Source organism: Pipistrellus kuhlii, unplaced genomic scaffold, assembly GCF_014108245.1.
Source record: "Pipistrellus kuhlii isolate mPipKuh1 unplaced genomic scaffold, mPipKuh1.p scaffold_m20_p_6, whole genome shotgun sequence".
NCBI lineage: Eukaryota > Metazoa > Chordata > Mammalia > Chiroptera > Vespertilionidae > Pipistrellus > Pipistrellus kuhlii.
Window position 1 is genome coordinate 69,518,600 of NW_023425562.1, and position 17,485 is coordinate 69,536,084.

The following is a 17,485-nucleotide window of genomic DNA, read 5'->3' on the forward strand; positions in this document are numbered from 1 at the left end:
AGGTGCTGGCCTGGCTGGGCTCTCCTCTGAGAGGTTGAGGGAAGAATCTGCTCGGAGCTCATTTGAGTTGTAGCCTAATTTAGTTCCTCAAGTTTATGGGACTGAGGTCCCTGTTCCCTCCTTGGTTATGAACCAAGGATGCTCTTTCAGCTCCTGTAAGCCACCCACTGATCATGTGTTTCCTCCACTTGCAAAGCCAGCAATGGCATGTAGGGCCCTTTCTCAGGCTTCAAATGTCTCTGAACTCCTCTGCCTCTACTTCAGAGGACTTGAGTGATTACACAAGGCCCACTCAGACAATCCAGGATAATCTCTCATCTTAATGTCAAATGATTAGTCACTTCAATTACATCTGCAAAGTCCCTTTTGCCATGTAAGGTAATGCTGTGGACTGAATAATTATGCCCTCCCCCACCCAATTCATATGCACTCTTTATTCATCATGTGAAGATATAGCAAGAAGGTGCCAACTACAAGCCAAGTGCTCTCACCAGAACCTGACCAAGCCATACCCTGATCTCAGACTTGCAGATCCAGAACCAGAGAAATAAATGCCTGTTGTCTAAGATATCAAGTCTACAGTGTTTTGTTATAGTAGCATGAGCTAAGACAGGCAATGCATTCATGGGTGTGATATATCATCATATCCGTAGTCCTGGGGTATGGGGCTAGACTCTTCTTGGGGCCTTAATGTTGCCCTCCTGAATCTACCATCTAAATCCCACCTCCTCCATGAAGCTGCCTGGTTCATTTGTCATCTTCTCCCACAGTTTTTATGCTTCTTTTTCTCCCAGTGCTCTGGACTGTGGATGGGTATTAACCCAACTGGGCCAACCAAATCTTGGTTTGCCCAGGATAGTGTCATTTTCATTGCTGTTGTGATGTTCAGTTAGGTGTCACTTTCCTCAGAAGGGCAAGTTATGTGGCTGACCTATGCACCTCCCAGTACCAGCCTGCTCCTGAGGGCAGGCATCAGTCAGGACCTTGCCTGGTTTTGCTTTTTCTCATTCTCTCAATGCTTGACATCCACTGTATACTCTACAGTTGTTGAGTGAATAAACAAACTCCTTTAATTTTTTTGAAAAAAAAATGCACATGGAAAACAAATCCAAATATTACAAAGAAGTATACAGAGAATATTCAGATTTTCATACTTCTCCTGACCCCCTTCTCCGATTTTTTATCTCATGTCACAGCCTGAAACCAAGGTGCTGGCCTGGCTGGGCTCTCATCTGGGGGGTTGAGGGAAGGGTCTGCTCTGAGCTCATTTGAGTGTAGCCTAATTTAGTTCCTTGAGTTTATAGGACTGGAAGTCACACACAGTTACTGGCTTCTTGTGTGTCCTTCTAGGATGTACTCATGGGCCCCAATGTGCATATTCTACCTCTCTTTTTTTTAGTTGCCCACAGAATCTATTTTCCACCTTGCATTTTAACTTATCACAAAAATTAGGGATATCTTTCCTCTTCCACGAATGCCTGCCTGAAGGGTCAAAGGGTGGACTTGATTTATACAACTGAAACTTCCCAACTTTCCTGAGTCCTTTAGGGAAAATCTCTCGACAGACTGCTTTATAAGAGGAGGCTGCAAAATAAATCCCTCTTCCTTGGAGATGGGATTTATTTCTCCTCCTTGTGAGAGCAGTCCTACCAGTCCTTGGTGTCCCAGGAACATGCCTTTGCTCAGGTCTTCTCCTGACTCTTGTTTTCTGGGCTTTCATCTGCCCAAGGCCCAACTGAGAGTGCTTGGTGTGATGGGCCCGAGCTGGAGGATTCTGAGGACCCTGCAGACACTGGGCTCTTTCCACCTGGGACCCTCAGGGTTGCCAGACATCTGAGATGGGACCCTTGCTTTATGCATGACCTGTGGACACAGAAATGGGGTGGTGAGGGCTGGGGGGGGGGGGGGGCATGGGAGCAGGCTGGAAGAGGTTAATGAGGGAAAAAGAGGACCTATGCAATACTTTCAACAATAAAGGTAAAAAAGGCAGACTTCAGACAAATGATTAAAACTTAAAAAACAAAACAAAAACAAAGTAGGAATCAACTGACCAGAGTATGTTAGAGGTTTAAGGCCCCTGTGCCCTACTCATGCAGGAGGGCAATGACTCAGCTGTAGCAATATCCGTACCGGCAAGCACACTCATATATAACCTGCCTGTTAATGTAGCATGGACGTCACTAATTGGCATGAGGCTTCTTTTGTTTGAGCGTGTATATAAGTTGCCGCTGACCAGTGAGTGTTTGGCTGCTTTGTTCATAGTAAAGCATGTCCCACCTACCTGCTATCACCATTTGTTTTTCCAGTTTTCTGCTCCCAGAGGGGTCAAGTCCCTGGCTGAGGAACTTGTCCCTAAGGGGGCCCACATGCTGGGTTTTGGAGAGAACTGACAGCAGGAAGGAAGCCCGCATGTCATGGAGTCCTCACAGGCGACACCGGCAGATCCTCTCTTACTTTCCTTTGGGGAAAACACACACACATTTCTTTCAGACCTGAGATTTGCTTAATCACAAGAAACATTTGTCACCTCCTAAAAAACCTGCTTTTTACCATGTTGTGGAGCACACTATTTATGTAGCCCCGCAGTGTGATTAAATGGCTGTTTAGTTAACTATTGAAAAACAGCTGGAGCCTCCCAAAGCCCAGGCGGCTGTTTGCAGGCAGCCTGGGATATGGGGTGGGGAAGGCAGGCCTTGGGGATGTGACTGCAGACTTTGGATGGGGGTGGGACCTGGAGGGCCGCAGCACTGGGGTCAGAGTGAGCCATCAGGAGAATCCTGTGATGGAGGGCTGCTGGCCCCTGGGGCAGCTGTGAAGGGCTTTTCCATGGTCTGGCTGGCAGCCTCTGGAACATTTCCTGCAGAGGAAAGGTTTTCCCTTAAAAGAACTGATCAGAAAGGGCCTCGCCTCAAAGTGGCTTTTATTGTTGTTTTGTAGCATGAGGAGGTTCAGCGGGGTAATGGTAGATTTTTCTGGAGATGTTCTTGCCTATTTGCAGGGAGCCACATATATTAGTCAGGATTTTAGCCAGTGAGGGCACAAGTTCACGATAGAACTGGGAAGTGAGAATAGGTTTGTTTGACCCCAAATGTCTTACTGAGAGTAGTATAGTGTCTCTGAGCTCTTCCCATCCTATCTAATAAAAGAGTAAATTGACTGTCACTCCAACACACAAGATAGCTGCCCCATGTGGTCAAAGATGGGTGCCCCCATGTGGACACAAGATGGCCACCACAAGATGACCAGCAGGGGCGGGCAGCTGGGGGCAATCAAGCCTATAGGAGAGGGTAGTTAGGGATGAACAGGCCTGCAGGGGAGGGCAATTAGGGACAGTCAGGCTGGCAGGGGAGCAGATAAGCATCTATCAGGCTGGCAGGGAGTGGTTAGGGGGTGATCAGGCTGGCAGGCAGAAGCAGTTAGGGGCAATCAGGAAGGCAGGCAGGAGAGCAGTTGGGAGCCAGCAGTCCTGTATTGTGAGAGGGATTTCCAACTGCCCATATAGGCCTGATCCTACCACAATCGAGCCTATATGGGCTGCCAGTTGGACATCCCTTGAGGGGTCCCAAATTGGAGAAGGTGCAGCCTGGGCTGAGGGACCCCCCCCCCCCCATGCATGAATTTTGTGTACCAGGCCTCTAGTAGAATAAAATAAAAAGTCAGAGGTGGAAGGACTTTGAATCCTTTCAATCCAGAGTTTGCCCATTTAGAGCTGAATAAACTGAAATTCACAGAATGCAACACCATGGTTGCTGTGATTCCATGGACTTCACTAGTTCCCAGGGAAACGCCTGGAGGTAGACCTGAGCTCCATTTCAAGCTGGTGCTGAGTCTCACAGTGTGACCACCAGGAGGTCACCTGCCCTCTCTGGGCTCCAGTCTTGCCTCTCTCGGGGTATCAGATGAGTTGGATTGGGAGTACTCTCACACTCTTTCTGGCTTCAAATTGTTCTCATTTTGATTCCAGTGTCTTCTCATTGAACGACTTCCCATGTCTCTTGGGGAGGCAATTGGGGTGGTGGAACGGAAGCCAGTTCCATAAGCGATGGAAATCAGAAATGCAGAAGCAATCATTTTTGTAAAGAAAGTTTAATAAAGGGCAAGTAAAAATTTATTTTTCTCTTCTCCTTTTTAAAAAAAGAAATAGCGAGTACCAGAGCTCAAGACAACTGACTGATGAGTTTTGATTGTTTTCATTACAGAGCCTCATTACAGAGACTCATTCAGAGATGCTCTCCCCTGTTCATGCCCACACAGCACACAGGACACAGTGAGCCCACGCACCACACCCCCTCTGGGACTCAGGCATCACAATGAACTGACATCAGTGAGCTGCTTCGAGGCAGCTAGGTCTGAGCGGGACTCAGGCAGTGGCTTCGATGCGAGTCTGGAGAAATCACTTCTGTGGGGCTCAGGGGTACAGAACCTTGAAAAATTTGCTGAACAGTCATTAGCCAGCGTGGCTGACATAAATTGTCTCCTATTTATGTTTTCTTCATCTTGAGTAGCACTCATGTATGATTAAACATATGGCTTTCTCACATCTCTCAAATATTCTTTCTGAAGTTGGATCTAATGTCTTTTTTTTGGTTTGTTTTTTGTTTTGAGTGCCAGTGTACCATTTACATCCAGTGTTGAAAACACTGAGCCACAAGCTGTTTCAACAGTCTGTGTCTTAAGGTAATGCTGATTGATTCTCATGGATCTACAGGTTGACTGTAGAGCTGACTGGGCTCTGCTCCTTCCATGTCTCATCCCTTCTTCCTCCTCCTCAGACCAGCAGGCTGGCTTTGCCAGGTATGATTTTCCATGGCAGTGGTAAGGAGAGCAAACCAGACTGTACAAGTCTGTTCCAACCGTGTGCATACATCACTGGGCTAACTCCCCAATGACCGAACTGAGTCGGATGGCCAAACTGAGGACCAGAAGGTAGGGAAGTGTATTCCATTGTTATAAGTGGGGAAGAAAGTGAAATGTTGGGACAGTAATTATTGTCATCATCCACTATAATAAAGCATAGGTTGTGGTAGTTTTAAAACATGCAAATTCTTGGACACTCCTCCCATCAAGAGGTAGAATCTAGGTCCCCTCCCTGTAAACCTACGCAGAACTTTGTGATTGTCACGATGAACAGAATGTGGCAGATGTGATGCTGAGGGCTTCCTAGGCTTTTGCCAGTGTCTCACGAACACACAGCCCCATGGAGGAATCCTGCCATCCTGAGGTTGCTGTGTGCAGGAGATTCCATGTGGGGAGACCAGAGAGATATTGGGGGACTCTGGACTCTTAGTGAGGAGGCCTTGGGGATGAATGCAGACACTGCATCACTCTGAGCAAGGACTGCTTAGCCAAGCCCAGTTAACCCCCAGACTGAGCAAAGCAAATGATTGTTCTTACTTTAAGCCATTGTTTTGGGGTGGCTCCCTATGTGGTAATAGGTAACGGAAAATCAAGATTACAGTTATTACCAACAGCTCTACCACTTGCTGCCTAGTCGGTGACCTTGGATAACCCCAAGACCTCTCTGAGCCTCAGCTTCTTTGTCTGTGAAATGGTCATGATCCTGGTCTCATACAGTTGCTGTCAAATTACATCAAACAGGTAGCACAGTCTTGGGTCATGCAGGTGTTCGGTCAGTGTTAAAAAAAATAAATAACCACTTTTTGTTAAATTTGGCTCACAAAGTGTGGGAGGAAGGGGGAGAAAGACTGGTTGGGGGAGAGACTGGGGATCACAAAATGGGCAAATGGAATGATTGCATCAGAGCTATGGTATAGTCTAGACTACAAAGGATGGCTACCAGAGGCTGTTGAGTGCAGTGTGTGTGTGTGTGTGTGTGTGTGTGTGTGTGTGCGTGCACATACAATGCATATGCTTCAACTCTTCCTTAAAAAAAAAAAAAAAAAAAAAAAAGCTGGCCCTGGCTGGTGTTGCTCAGTGGTTGGAGCATTGGCCCATACACCGAAGGGTCACAGGTTCAATTTCTGGTCAAGGGCACTTACCTGAGTTGTAAGCATGATCTCTGGCATCCTGGGTAAGGCGCATGTAGGAGGCAAACAATCGATGTCTTCTTCTCTCATCATTTCTTTCTCCCTCTTTCCCTTTCTTCCTCTCTTCACTCTTTCTAAAAAATCAATGGAAAACATATGTGTCAATTATATCTCAGTAAAACCAATGGGAGAAAAGGAAACCTATATCTTTTAAGCCCTGATTGAAGTGTGTGAAATTTGCTTCAAAGGAACTCTTTGTTTTGTTTGCTAAAAATTTCATTGAGTTGTAGTGACGAACAATATGTAGTTTGTTTGGGGCGGTGTTTTAGGCAGGCTGATGAAAGTGGAGACTATTGCCGAAACTGGTTTGGCTCAGTGGATAGAGTGTCAGCCTGCAGACTGAAAGGTCCCAGGTTCGATTCCCGTCAAGGGCATGTACCTTGGTTGTGGGCACATCCCTGGTAGGAGGTAGCTGATCGATGTCTCTCTCTCTTCAATGTTTCTAACTCTCTATCCTTCTCCTTTTTTCTCTGTAAAAAATCAATAAAATACACTAAAAAAAAAAAAAAAAAAAAAAAGTGGAGGCTATTGAATCCATGTAGTCCCCTTCTTCCAGATCCTGTAGCCAGCCTGCTTCTCTCCAATTTCAGCTACCAAAGAAGTATTCCTTTTAAAAAACCTTTTCATTGACAAACAGCATACATACATGCAGAAGGTGCACACACATTCTAAGTGTGCGCTAAGTTAATTTTCACACAATGAACACCCCCAGATAACCAACACCCACGTCAAGAAAAGCCTATTCCCAGCCCCTCGGGCACCTCCTTCACATTCCCTCCTGGCCCTTACCTGGTCTCCTCCCTAAGGGAAACCACAATCCCAACTTAAAATAACATTGTTTAGTTTCCCCAGTTTTTGCTCTTTATATAAATAATCTTACCCTTAGTATAGTTTGTGTCTGAATTCTTCGGCTCAACGTGCTATATACAAAGTGCATGAGTTTCTTGTATATATTTTGGCTCCTTCCCCCTCTTTGCTATGTTATTTTATGAATATGTAGCAATTTATTTCTCCATTCTACTAGTAGGTAAGTTGCTTCCAGATTTGCTTCCTATCTACCTCCCTATCTCCCCAGTGTGCAGATTATTAAACATTCTTGAAACACTTAAAACATGTACTTATAATCTGATGGCAGATTTGAACCCATTCCCCTCTGTCTGCCCACACTGCCCATGCGTTTTCACTGACTATTCTGGCCTCTCACTCGGCCAGATTTCAAGGGGTGGCTGGTGGAAACTCATTCCCTCAGCTCCTTCACCCCTTCCTCTGACCTCCAATGCCTGAGTCCCGATTAGTATAATTCACACAAGAACTAAAAGCCATTGGCTTTGGGCCCCTAGGCTGGGCTTGCAATTCTGGAAAGCTAGCCTTCTTTCTATTCCTGCTCTGAGAGGCCTGCCAAGCACATATTTTACTTTCCTCTCGCCCCTCCCCAGCCATGAGCTCCACGGTTGCCGCAGCCACTCTGCAAGTTTCAATGTGGTGTTTTAGACGCTGGAGCATGTGCAGGCCACAGCTACTGTATGACTGTTTTCCCGAGGAAGTGGCTGTAAGGGGCCTGAGATTATGAGTCCCAGTCTCAGAGCTGGTACGGAAGGGAAAAAAGTCTTAGAATGAATGTAATGCCATAGACCCACAGCGACCTGCTGGCCAGCTCTAAAACGGACCGTCCAGAACTCTGACCGTCCAACAGTTTGCTCACCTGTCACGGTTGTAGCCTGTGTCTGAACACTTGGCTTTTCCCCATCTTTCTGAAATATTGTATGTGAACTGATTACATTGCTCCTCTCCCCACACCCCTCTAAAGTAAACCTAGTGACAAATCTCTGTCCTATTTCTGGAGCAACAGCCTTCAGACCCAGGAGAGCTGTGGATGTGTTAATTGTCTAGTCACAAAACGATTCAACATCAAAGTGGCCCTAAGGAGGATGAGGCTGTGCTGCCTCCCGTTTCCATCCTGGCCTCCCTCACACTCTGTGCAGAGTGAGCCACGCATCAGGACTGACGAGAATGAGCCTGAGTCGGAAGCAAAGGGTTAATTTTCTGCCTGATTTCCCCAGTTTGCCCAGGCATACACTTTGGCACCAGCGATGGATGCTCTGGTCTTCATTGCTGCCCCATTAGAGTGCTTCCCCGGAGCCCTGTAAAAATTTATTTTGTTTGTGTTTTGGACAAGAAGTTCATTCAGAAGAAGTGTCGGCAATTCCCCAGGGGAACTTTACTCTTTGTTTTTAATGATTTTGGAGCCTGGAGATTCAATATTTATCCCTCCCCCCTCGTGCGTGCCCCCCCCCCCCCCCCCCTACTTTAGAGCTTGCCTGAGAAAGGGCTTGGAGGGTGGAAAGGCAATGGCTTATTTTTCTTTCTAGAGTTTCATAGTGGATGGCTCGGCAGCATCAGAGCCAGACTAAGGAGCCCTGCTTATTCTACACATTGGTTCTGGACAATTTCTGTTTCTTAGCAAGCTTTCTGGAGACCACAGGGAGATAGCCACTTCCATTGAGCAGGTGGTTTGAACTTTGGAGAAGAAAACAAATGTGAGGCTTGACTATAAGAGAAACTGTTCTGCTGAGGGGGAGGGAAGGCTTTTTCCCGAAGCCCTGGAGAGAAGTGAGGTGGAAGGGGAAAGGAAAAGGAGGTGGTGTGAGGCTGGAGGATGGCAGGAGACCCAGCTGTAGAAGTTTGAATATTTAATGTTTAATTCTAGTACTTCCCTCTACTCCAGGATTATGTACCTATATTCTCGCTGTGGCCTAGTGCTGTGGTTGGCAAAACTGCGGCTCACAAGTCACATGCGGCTCTTTGGCCCCTTGAGTGTGGCTCTTCCACAAAATACCACGGCCTGGGCGAGTTTATTTTGAAGAAGTGGTGTTAGAAGAGGTTTACGTTTAAATAATTTGGCTCCCCCCGAGGCCCACGCGTGGTGCGATGCCGGCGGCGCACCCCTGTACCAGCACCTCTTGCTGCTGCACTGCGCCCTGCCCTCCTCCCCCACCTCAAAGCCCTGGGCGACCAGTACGTGAAGGACCAGTTCAGGCGACATAGCCGGTGGGTGCTGACGAGGCCCGGCGGTTCTTGCAGGAATGGGAGGCATATGCAGCAGTGCTATGGCAACAAACTAATGAAAACAGCCAAAATTCAACTGAAAAGGCATGTTTTAGAGCCACCCTACCAGAAGAGAAACTTAATGACTTTCATGATGAACAAATAGGACAGTTGCAGGAGCTGATGCAAGAAGCCACTAAACCCAATAGGCAATTTAGTATTACTGAATCAAGCAAACCAAAATGTTAGTCTGTACAATAAAGCTTAACAAAGCATTTCAAGTTCAGAACCCCTTATTTTAACTGTCATTGGTTTTAAAAATGTATCAAGCTTTTAGGCTTTGAGAGTGCCTGGTGTTAATGAAATATGTATTTTTTGTTTGGGAATGTAATGAATACTCTCTGCAATGTATGGATCAGCTCATCAGCGGACAGAATTTTACATTACTGAAGTAATTAGCAGCACTTGCTGGATGGAATTTGGTTTTTGGACTAAATAAGGAAGAACCAGTAGAAACTGGACAAACCTTTTGACAACTGTAGAATTGTCAAAAATTTTTGGATATATAAATTTGTTTTTAATGCTGTTCTTGTTCAAGCATTAGCCTCATGGTTTTACAGTCAACAACACTGAGGTTGTTTGCATTTTCTATTTGATCTCTAATTTATTCTCTTGGTAAGAGACCTAGTAGAAGAAATACAAGAGGACCTTTGTAATGTCAATTAGATTCATACGAAAGTATCGAAATAGAAGAGGCTGGTAAGTTCATCTAGTCTAACCATATTTTTCAACCTTACAGGATTTATTTGATCAAGAGATGCATCTTGACTCTCAAGATTAGTGAATTTGAAACACAATGGATTTATTCCAACTAATTTTGTGTTCTGCAAATCTCGCACAGAGACAAACAGAAATGCTGGGCTCAACTGGCAGTTATGGGCTTAAATAAATGTATTGTTGTTAAACAAAACAAAAAAATTGGCTCTCAAAAGAAATTTCAATCGTTGTACTGTTGATATTTGGCTCTGTTGACTAATGAGTTTGCCGACCACTGGCCTAGTGGATGGGGCTGAGTGTTCCCCCTTACCCTTTAACTTAAGGTTTTCCTTTTTAACTTGATTTGGCCAATGTGATATTAGCAGATATGACATGGGTAGAAGTTTGAAATGCTCTTGGGCAGGGATTTTGTTTTGTGTCACACCTTACTTTCAACATGGTAAAAACATGCCTGAGGTATTTGTAGGACCATGGGCCATGAGGAACACACAAAGAACTGAGTCTAACCCACAGCTTGTGCCAAGCACACCATGCACTGTTATGTGACCAGGGAATACATTCCGATGTTGTATAGCACTGTGCTTTGGGATTTACACAGCATCTGTGGCAAATACAGAAATTATTTTACCCTCACGAACTTTAGTAAAGTCAATAGATTCATAAAATAATTGAGACAAATGATTAAAAAATAAAAATAGTGAGGAATTGGGCTTAAGTCTGAATTTACAGAGGAGTATGGAGGGAGAAAGGAGGGTTTGGAAGAAAGCTTGAGATGAAAGGAGACCATAGGGAGAGCTTGGCACCTCACATGAACATGGAAATAAGAGCTGGGCAAAATTTCTCCAGCTCCCTGAGAGATCCAGTTTAATTAAGAAAGAACATGCAATTATGGAGACCTACAAGTCCAAAAGCTACAGGCTAGAAACTCAGAAAAGAGCTGAAATTGTACTTCAAGTCCTGACAGGATTCTTCTTGCTTGGGGGAGGTTGATGTTTGGTTTATTCAGGCTTCAACTGGTTGGCTGAGGCCCATCCACATTATGGAGATAATCTGCTTTACTCACAGTGCTCCAATTTAAATGTTAATCTCAGGCAAAAACACTCTCACCAAAACATCCAGAAAAATGTTTGACTACACATCTGGCCAGTGTGACCCAGCCAACTTGTCACATAAAATGAACCGTCATCGTGGGCTTTAATTGTTTCCTGGCCCTGAAAAAAGAGACCCATTTGCTCCTTGTTGGCTAGATAGTAGCCCAATAAGAGGCTGGCATTTGACTGAGTGCTTTTATTCACTTCTTTATGGTACCCAGTGAAAGTGGTGGGGCTATTGTTGAGGAAATTTTATATTGGACCTACTGAATTCACTAAGCTTTGTCACAAATATCATTTCTAATATTCTTACATTTTTCTACTGAGTCATGAGCATACATCCACAATGTGCATATGTCAGTACAGCCTGATAAACTCTCACAAAGTGACCCAGAACATCATGAGCACCCCAGAAGCTCCTCTCGTGTTCCCTTTTAGCCACCACCCACTTCCTGGTGAAACCAATACCCCTCTAAGACCAGAGATTCATTTTGCCTGTTTGGTATTTTGTGACAGGTATACTTTTTAAAGATGGCTGCATTAGTATTTTTCATCTGTATTGTGACAATGTGATGCTGATATCCCTCCACTGAGGGATATCTTTTCCCTTCCTTTAAGTATGTGTGGACCAGTGACTATGGCACAAGGGACACTGTGTGGCTTCTGGAGCTGAGTTATAATAGGTATTTCGACTGATCCCTGGTCCTTTTGGGATGCTCACTCTTAGAGCCCAGCCACATGCAAATCTGTGAGCATGTATCCCAACCAGAGACCCAGTGGAGGTCCCAGCTGACAACCAGCATCCACCACCACACCTGAGCAAAGAGCCTGCAGGTGATGCAGCTGCCAGCTTTCCCCAGGCTCCTCAGCTGCCTCAGAGTGCAGTGGAGATGAGCTGTCCCTACTGAGCTTTGCCCAAATACTGACTCATGAGCCAAAAATATTGTTGTTTAAACACACAAATGTTTGTAATCATTTGTTACACAGCAAGCGATAACTAGAACATAATTTACACAGATGGTATGAGTCCTTTACTAACATTCAATATTATGTCTGTGTGATTCTTCCATATTGTTGCATGTAGTTGCATATTGTTCATTTTTATGGCTTTAGAGTACATGATTACATGAATAATATACAATTTACATGTTCACTGAATGTTGACAGACATTAGTTGTTTCTAGTTCAAGGCTATTAATAAGAGCTTAATAGCCAGACATTCTAGTACATGCCTTTTGGTAAACAAAGCATGTATTTTTGTTGTGTATGTACCTGGAGTTGGAATTGCTGTGTTATAGAGTATGACTGTGTTCTGCTTTCATATTGTAGTTACTGTTAAAAGATGGCTAATGTTTTTTCTAAAACAGATATTAAAATCACTTTTCCAGATGTGTCTATGGACTGACCTGGAGTTCAGGGAGAGAGGTGAGATAAGAGGTGTCTTAGTCATATCTAGAAAAGACTTGAGGTCAGAACTGTTGGATTTATTCGCTCTGTCACCCCAGGACTTAGGAGACTTGCAAGGACATAAACTTAACAGCATCACTTTGCAGAATGGGAGCTTTCTGGGGGAACATGACCATGGAGAAGCCCTTTGTGATCTTCCTCTTGGTGCTTCCCCTTTGACTTATCTGTGAAGACACAAAAGTAAAAATTTGGCTTTATCTTTAGAAGCTATCATTGCCACGGTCGAATGAAGTTTCTTATAGGTATTCCATATTAAGAAGGTTCTTAACCATAAGCTCTGCCCTCTAAATATCCCAGCGAAAGTAGGAAAAGGCTAAGTTGCCCTTCAGTTTACATTCTAAATTAGGGGTGTCGAACTCAATCAGAGAAGGGGCCAAAATCTAAAATCCAGCCTAAATCGCGGGCCGAATGGTTTACTGAACAGTCATAAACTGTCATTGTGATGGAAACGCAGCAGAGTGCAGTGATGACAGCGCGGTGCGGGCCACATTGCAAGGCCTGGCGGGACGGATTTGGCCCGCGGGCCTTGTGTTTGACACATGTGTTCTAAATGAAAATCAAACCCAACAGGTGTAGGGGTCTGAGATGTGGATAAAGGAGAGAGAAGAACCTGGGAGAGAAAGAGAGAGAGAGAAAGAGAGACTGAGAAGAAAGGAGCAATGAGAAAGAAGAGTAGAAAGATGTGAAAGAGGAGAAAAAGCAACACCTCATAAAGATTGGTCAGCACCTTGGTGTATGTACCTGGAGTTGGAATTGCTTTTACGTACTTTGGAAATATTTCACAAAATAGCCGAAGCCGGTTTGGCTCAGTGGTAGAGCATCGGTCTGCGGACTGAAAGGTCCCAGGTTCGATTCCGGTCAAGGGCATATACATTGGTTGCGGGCACATCACCGGTAGGGGGTGTGCAAAAGGCAGCTGGTTGATGTTTCTCTCTCATCGATGTTTCTAGCTCTCTATCTCTCTCCCTCTCTGTAAAAAAAAAAAAAAAAAAAAAAAAAATCAATAAAATATATTTTTTTAAAAAAGGAAATATTTCACAAAATAATGAACTTGAAGGGTTCTTGTGAGCCTCAGTTTCCTCATCTATAAAATAATGCAATTTTATTATCATCTACCTCCTTTTGTTATTATGAGAATTCATTGAGATGCTTGATGGCTATAAGTTCCTTACTAGGTGTACCAGTTAATAATGTGGATTTTTTTTCAATAGATGGAGTTACACATATGTTGATATATATGCGATTTGATATGTATGCTATTTTGTTTTATTGACAGCAAGTTCAAAACTTCATACGTCAAATTTGCTGAAGGTGTTAACATCATAGATATTTTTACACTTAAAAATGCCAAATTTCATACCAAAAAAGAGCATTTGTTAGAAGCTTTAATTTATTATTTTGAAGAAAAAGTTATCTTATACTTCGGAAAGCTTATGGTGAACATGCTCCATCTCAAGATACTTGTGAACGCTGGTTTAAACACTCTAAACATGATAATTTTGATGTGAAAGACAAAGAATGCCCAGGTCAACTGAAAAAGTTTGAAGACCTACAATTATAAGCATTATTATTGAATAGATGAAGAAGCGTGTCAAACTAAAAAACAACTTGCAGAAAGATTAAACATTGCTCAGCAAACAATTTCCGATTGTTTACAAGCAATGGGAAATATTTTAAAGAAAGAAAAATGGGTGCCACATAACTGAATGAAAGACAAATGGAAAACTGAAAAGTCATCAGTAAAATTTTGCTTCAACGGCATGAAAGAAAGTCTTTATTGCACTGAATTGTGACTGGTGATGAAAAGCGGATTTATTTTGGGAATTCCAAATGCACAAAATCATGGGTTGAACCAGGTCAACCATCAACATTGACTGCAAGGGCAAATCACTTCAGAAAGAAGACCATGCTCTGTGTTTGGTGAGATCAGGAAGGTGTGGTGTATTATGAGCTTCTAAAACCAGGTGAAACCATTAATATTGATTGCTACTGACAACAAATAATCTATTTGAACCATGCTTTGATCATGAAATGACCAGAATGTTCCAGAAGACATGGCAAAGTAATTTTGCTTCATGATAACATACCATCACACACTTCAAATCCAGTTAAAGACATGTTAAAAGATCTTGCCTGGGAAGTATTAACCCACCCGCTGTGTTCACCAGACCTTGCTCCTTCAGATCACCACTAGTTCCGATTGATGACACACACACGTTCTGAGCAGCACTTCAAAATGTACGGAGAAGTGGAAAATTGGGTCTCTGAATAGTTTGCCTCAAAACAAGAAAAGTTCTATTGGGCGGTATCCACAAATTACCTGAAAGATGGGGAAATGTGTAGCTAGCAATGGACATTACTTTAAATAAAGCACTTTTGATGTTCCTCTTGAAATTATCTTTTCTTTGATTACAAAATCCACCATTATTAACCGGTATACCTAGTATATCAGCACTTGGGGTAGGGTGGTAAATGCTTCATTAATGTAGTGAATGTTAAAATTCTACACAGATAGTGATCTATATAGATGGTAAATAAATCTTCATCTGATCAACAAATAACATTTTCCTCTGGAAAATATTTTCGTTGACATTTTTTGATACTACTGTACAATGTAATTGTTGCAAATATGGAGGTATATGAGACATTCTGGAATCCTGCAGAGTTCCAGGGCAGGGCTAGGGTCACCATTTGCCATGGGCAGTAGAGTCTATTGGTCAGAAGCTTATGCTCTGCTGGGGTTCTAATCCAAGCTCTGCCACTTGCCAGCTGCATGACTTTGGGTGAGTTCCAAGCCTCTCTGAGCATCAGTTTCTCATCTGTAAAAGGAAAATGATAACAGTATCCATTAAATAGAGTTGTCAAAGCTAAATACAGGTAGATAGGTGAAAACTTGAGCAGGTCTGGGCACATAGCTAGCACTCAATACTTAGCCATTACATTTGCAGTGAAGGGATAGATCAAAGTCATGTTCATTAGGAACTCTGGTTAAGTGAATGCTGAAAACCATTTATTCCAGGCCAGACCAAAGGGGATGTAATGTGGACTAATGAATCTTCCCTGTCCTGCAAACTCAACCCACAGTGCTGATGGCATGTATCAGGATGAGACAGGGGACACATGGCTCATCTTGGGAAAGTTGTAATGAGCACTGAACACAGTTGTCAGACAATCGGGAGGCAAGCCCTCATGCCAGGATTTGGTCAATGGAGGGCAGCATCTTCTGAAAGATTTGCATTGGGCAAAAGATGAATGTGTTCTGGTTTCCCAAGGTCTGTGTCACCCCAGCAGAGTGTTGCCTAGTTACTTTTATTTCCTTATCTGTCCTATCAAGGGACCATTTATGTTTCTTTTGAAGAATGGCTGCTCCCTTCTAGTGTCCCCATAGACCCATTCCCACCAGGGAGCCAGGAGAGACCTCCAGATTGTGAGAAAGTAGAAGAGACTCTTGTGAGGGAAGGACCTGGGAGTCTATGTGAGATCTCAAGGTCAAGGTGGAGGGAGTGGCTGGGACTGGCCTGTTGCACACAGTAGACCTACAGATGCCCAAAGGACTTCTTCTTGGCTGCCCAGCGTTTGTAGCCCCTCCTTTCTTGTCCCAGCTTATTTCTCTTGGTGGAATACAGAACTTACCTCCCAAATATAGTGGTTTAAAAAATATGGGATGCTAGTGTTCCCATTCTCCTTTGTAGGCAGGGTGCAGATGTGTGCCTCAGAGCCAGTCAGCTCAGAGCCACTGCCTCCATGTTCAGACTTTCTTGGATGTGACTTTGCACTTCCTCCCATTTAGAGGGAAGTCTCTTTCCGAACCCCCTGCACCTATTTGACTTGCTTTAGTCAGTATGAATGAGAGATGATATTGAGCCAGTTATGGGACTGTGCCTTAAGAGGCCATGCATGCCTCTGCTTGCTTCTTCCAAACCTCTGCCTCCACCATGTGATAAGCCAGGGCCAGGGAAGGAGAGGTCTAATGCCCTGAGCCAAGATGTCCCAGTGGAGGCCCATACGTGTGACAGAGCCCAGATAAGATCAGCACAGTTTCTTTTCAGCTGGCTACAGAAACATGAGGCATCCATTTGAGAAGAGAAGAACTGCCCAGCTGAATCAAGCCTATATTTCTGACCCACAGAATTGTGAGATAAATAAATGATCATTTAGGGACTTTTTTATTTTTATTTTTATTTATTTATTTAATTTTTTTGTAGAGCTATATCCAATGGATACACTGACCTTTGGGAAGCCCAGCAATATCTCCCAAGGGCATGGTGGGTGGGTGGCCATTTGGGTCACATTGGGCTGTTCATAAGCTAACCCATCACTAACCTCATTTTTTTGTTAGGAAGGGCTGAAGAAAACCTATATGCTATTGAACTTAATAAGAGAAAGAGGGAAGTAGCCAAGCAGGTACTTCTGTCCTTAGCATCTGTATTGAGGACATTTGTAGTTTCTCTGGTACCACTCCTCTGTCTACTCTGTCCTGACTCTGCTGCTTTTTCTATAGAAGCAGCTGCTGCCCAGCTTCAGCTATGTCTGTATCTCTGAGCTAATGTTTCACAAAAGGTGACTGCAGAAGCAAAGCATTCCTGTCTCTTGCCTGTTCAGCTGGCTTCTGAGCCATCAGGAAGCAGGGGGAACCCACCTTTTTGTTGCTCTAAATGAGAAATTAGCAAACACAGAACAACAAAATTGCCCCAAATTGGAAGGATTAACACAAGGATGCAAGTTGGACTGAACAAAAAATACCATAATCAGGAACAATGGCAGGCAATGAATGAAGGGAAATGAGAACTCCCTGGGTGGTACTCAGAGCCTGGTCTTGGTGTTCCTTCCCCCATAGAAACCTCTTCTCTAGGCTTCCAAGAGGATGTTGTTTATCAAACACTTCCTTCCACTGCTCCCTGCCATAGGGCTGGGTAAGCTCTCAGGGTCAACAGCCTCCTTGCACTCTGGGCAGCCCAGGCCCATAGGTTTCTTAAGGAAAGGAATTTGTAAACCCAGGCTGGCTCCTGACTGGCTCACACCTTCTCTCCTAGATGATTTGATTGCTTTAACTACAGT

General features: G+C 44.0%; 1 long non-coding RNA gene across 1 annotated transcript; it reads left to right on the forward strand.

Moving 5' to 3' along the window:
- Window positions 1-2,097: 2,097 nt before the first annotated feature.
- Window positions 2,098-16,526, forward strand: LOC118708198. Its single transcript, XR_004984485.1, has 3 exons — window positions 2,098-2,221; window positions 3,287-3,290; window positions 16,514-16,526. It is a non-coding gene; the product is annotated as an uncharacterized LOC118708198 (long non-coding RNA).
- The last annotated feature ends 959 nt before the right edge of the window (window positions 16,527-17,485 follow it).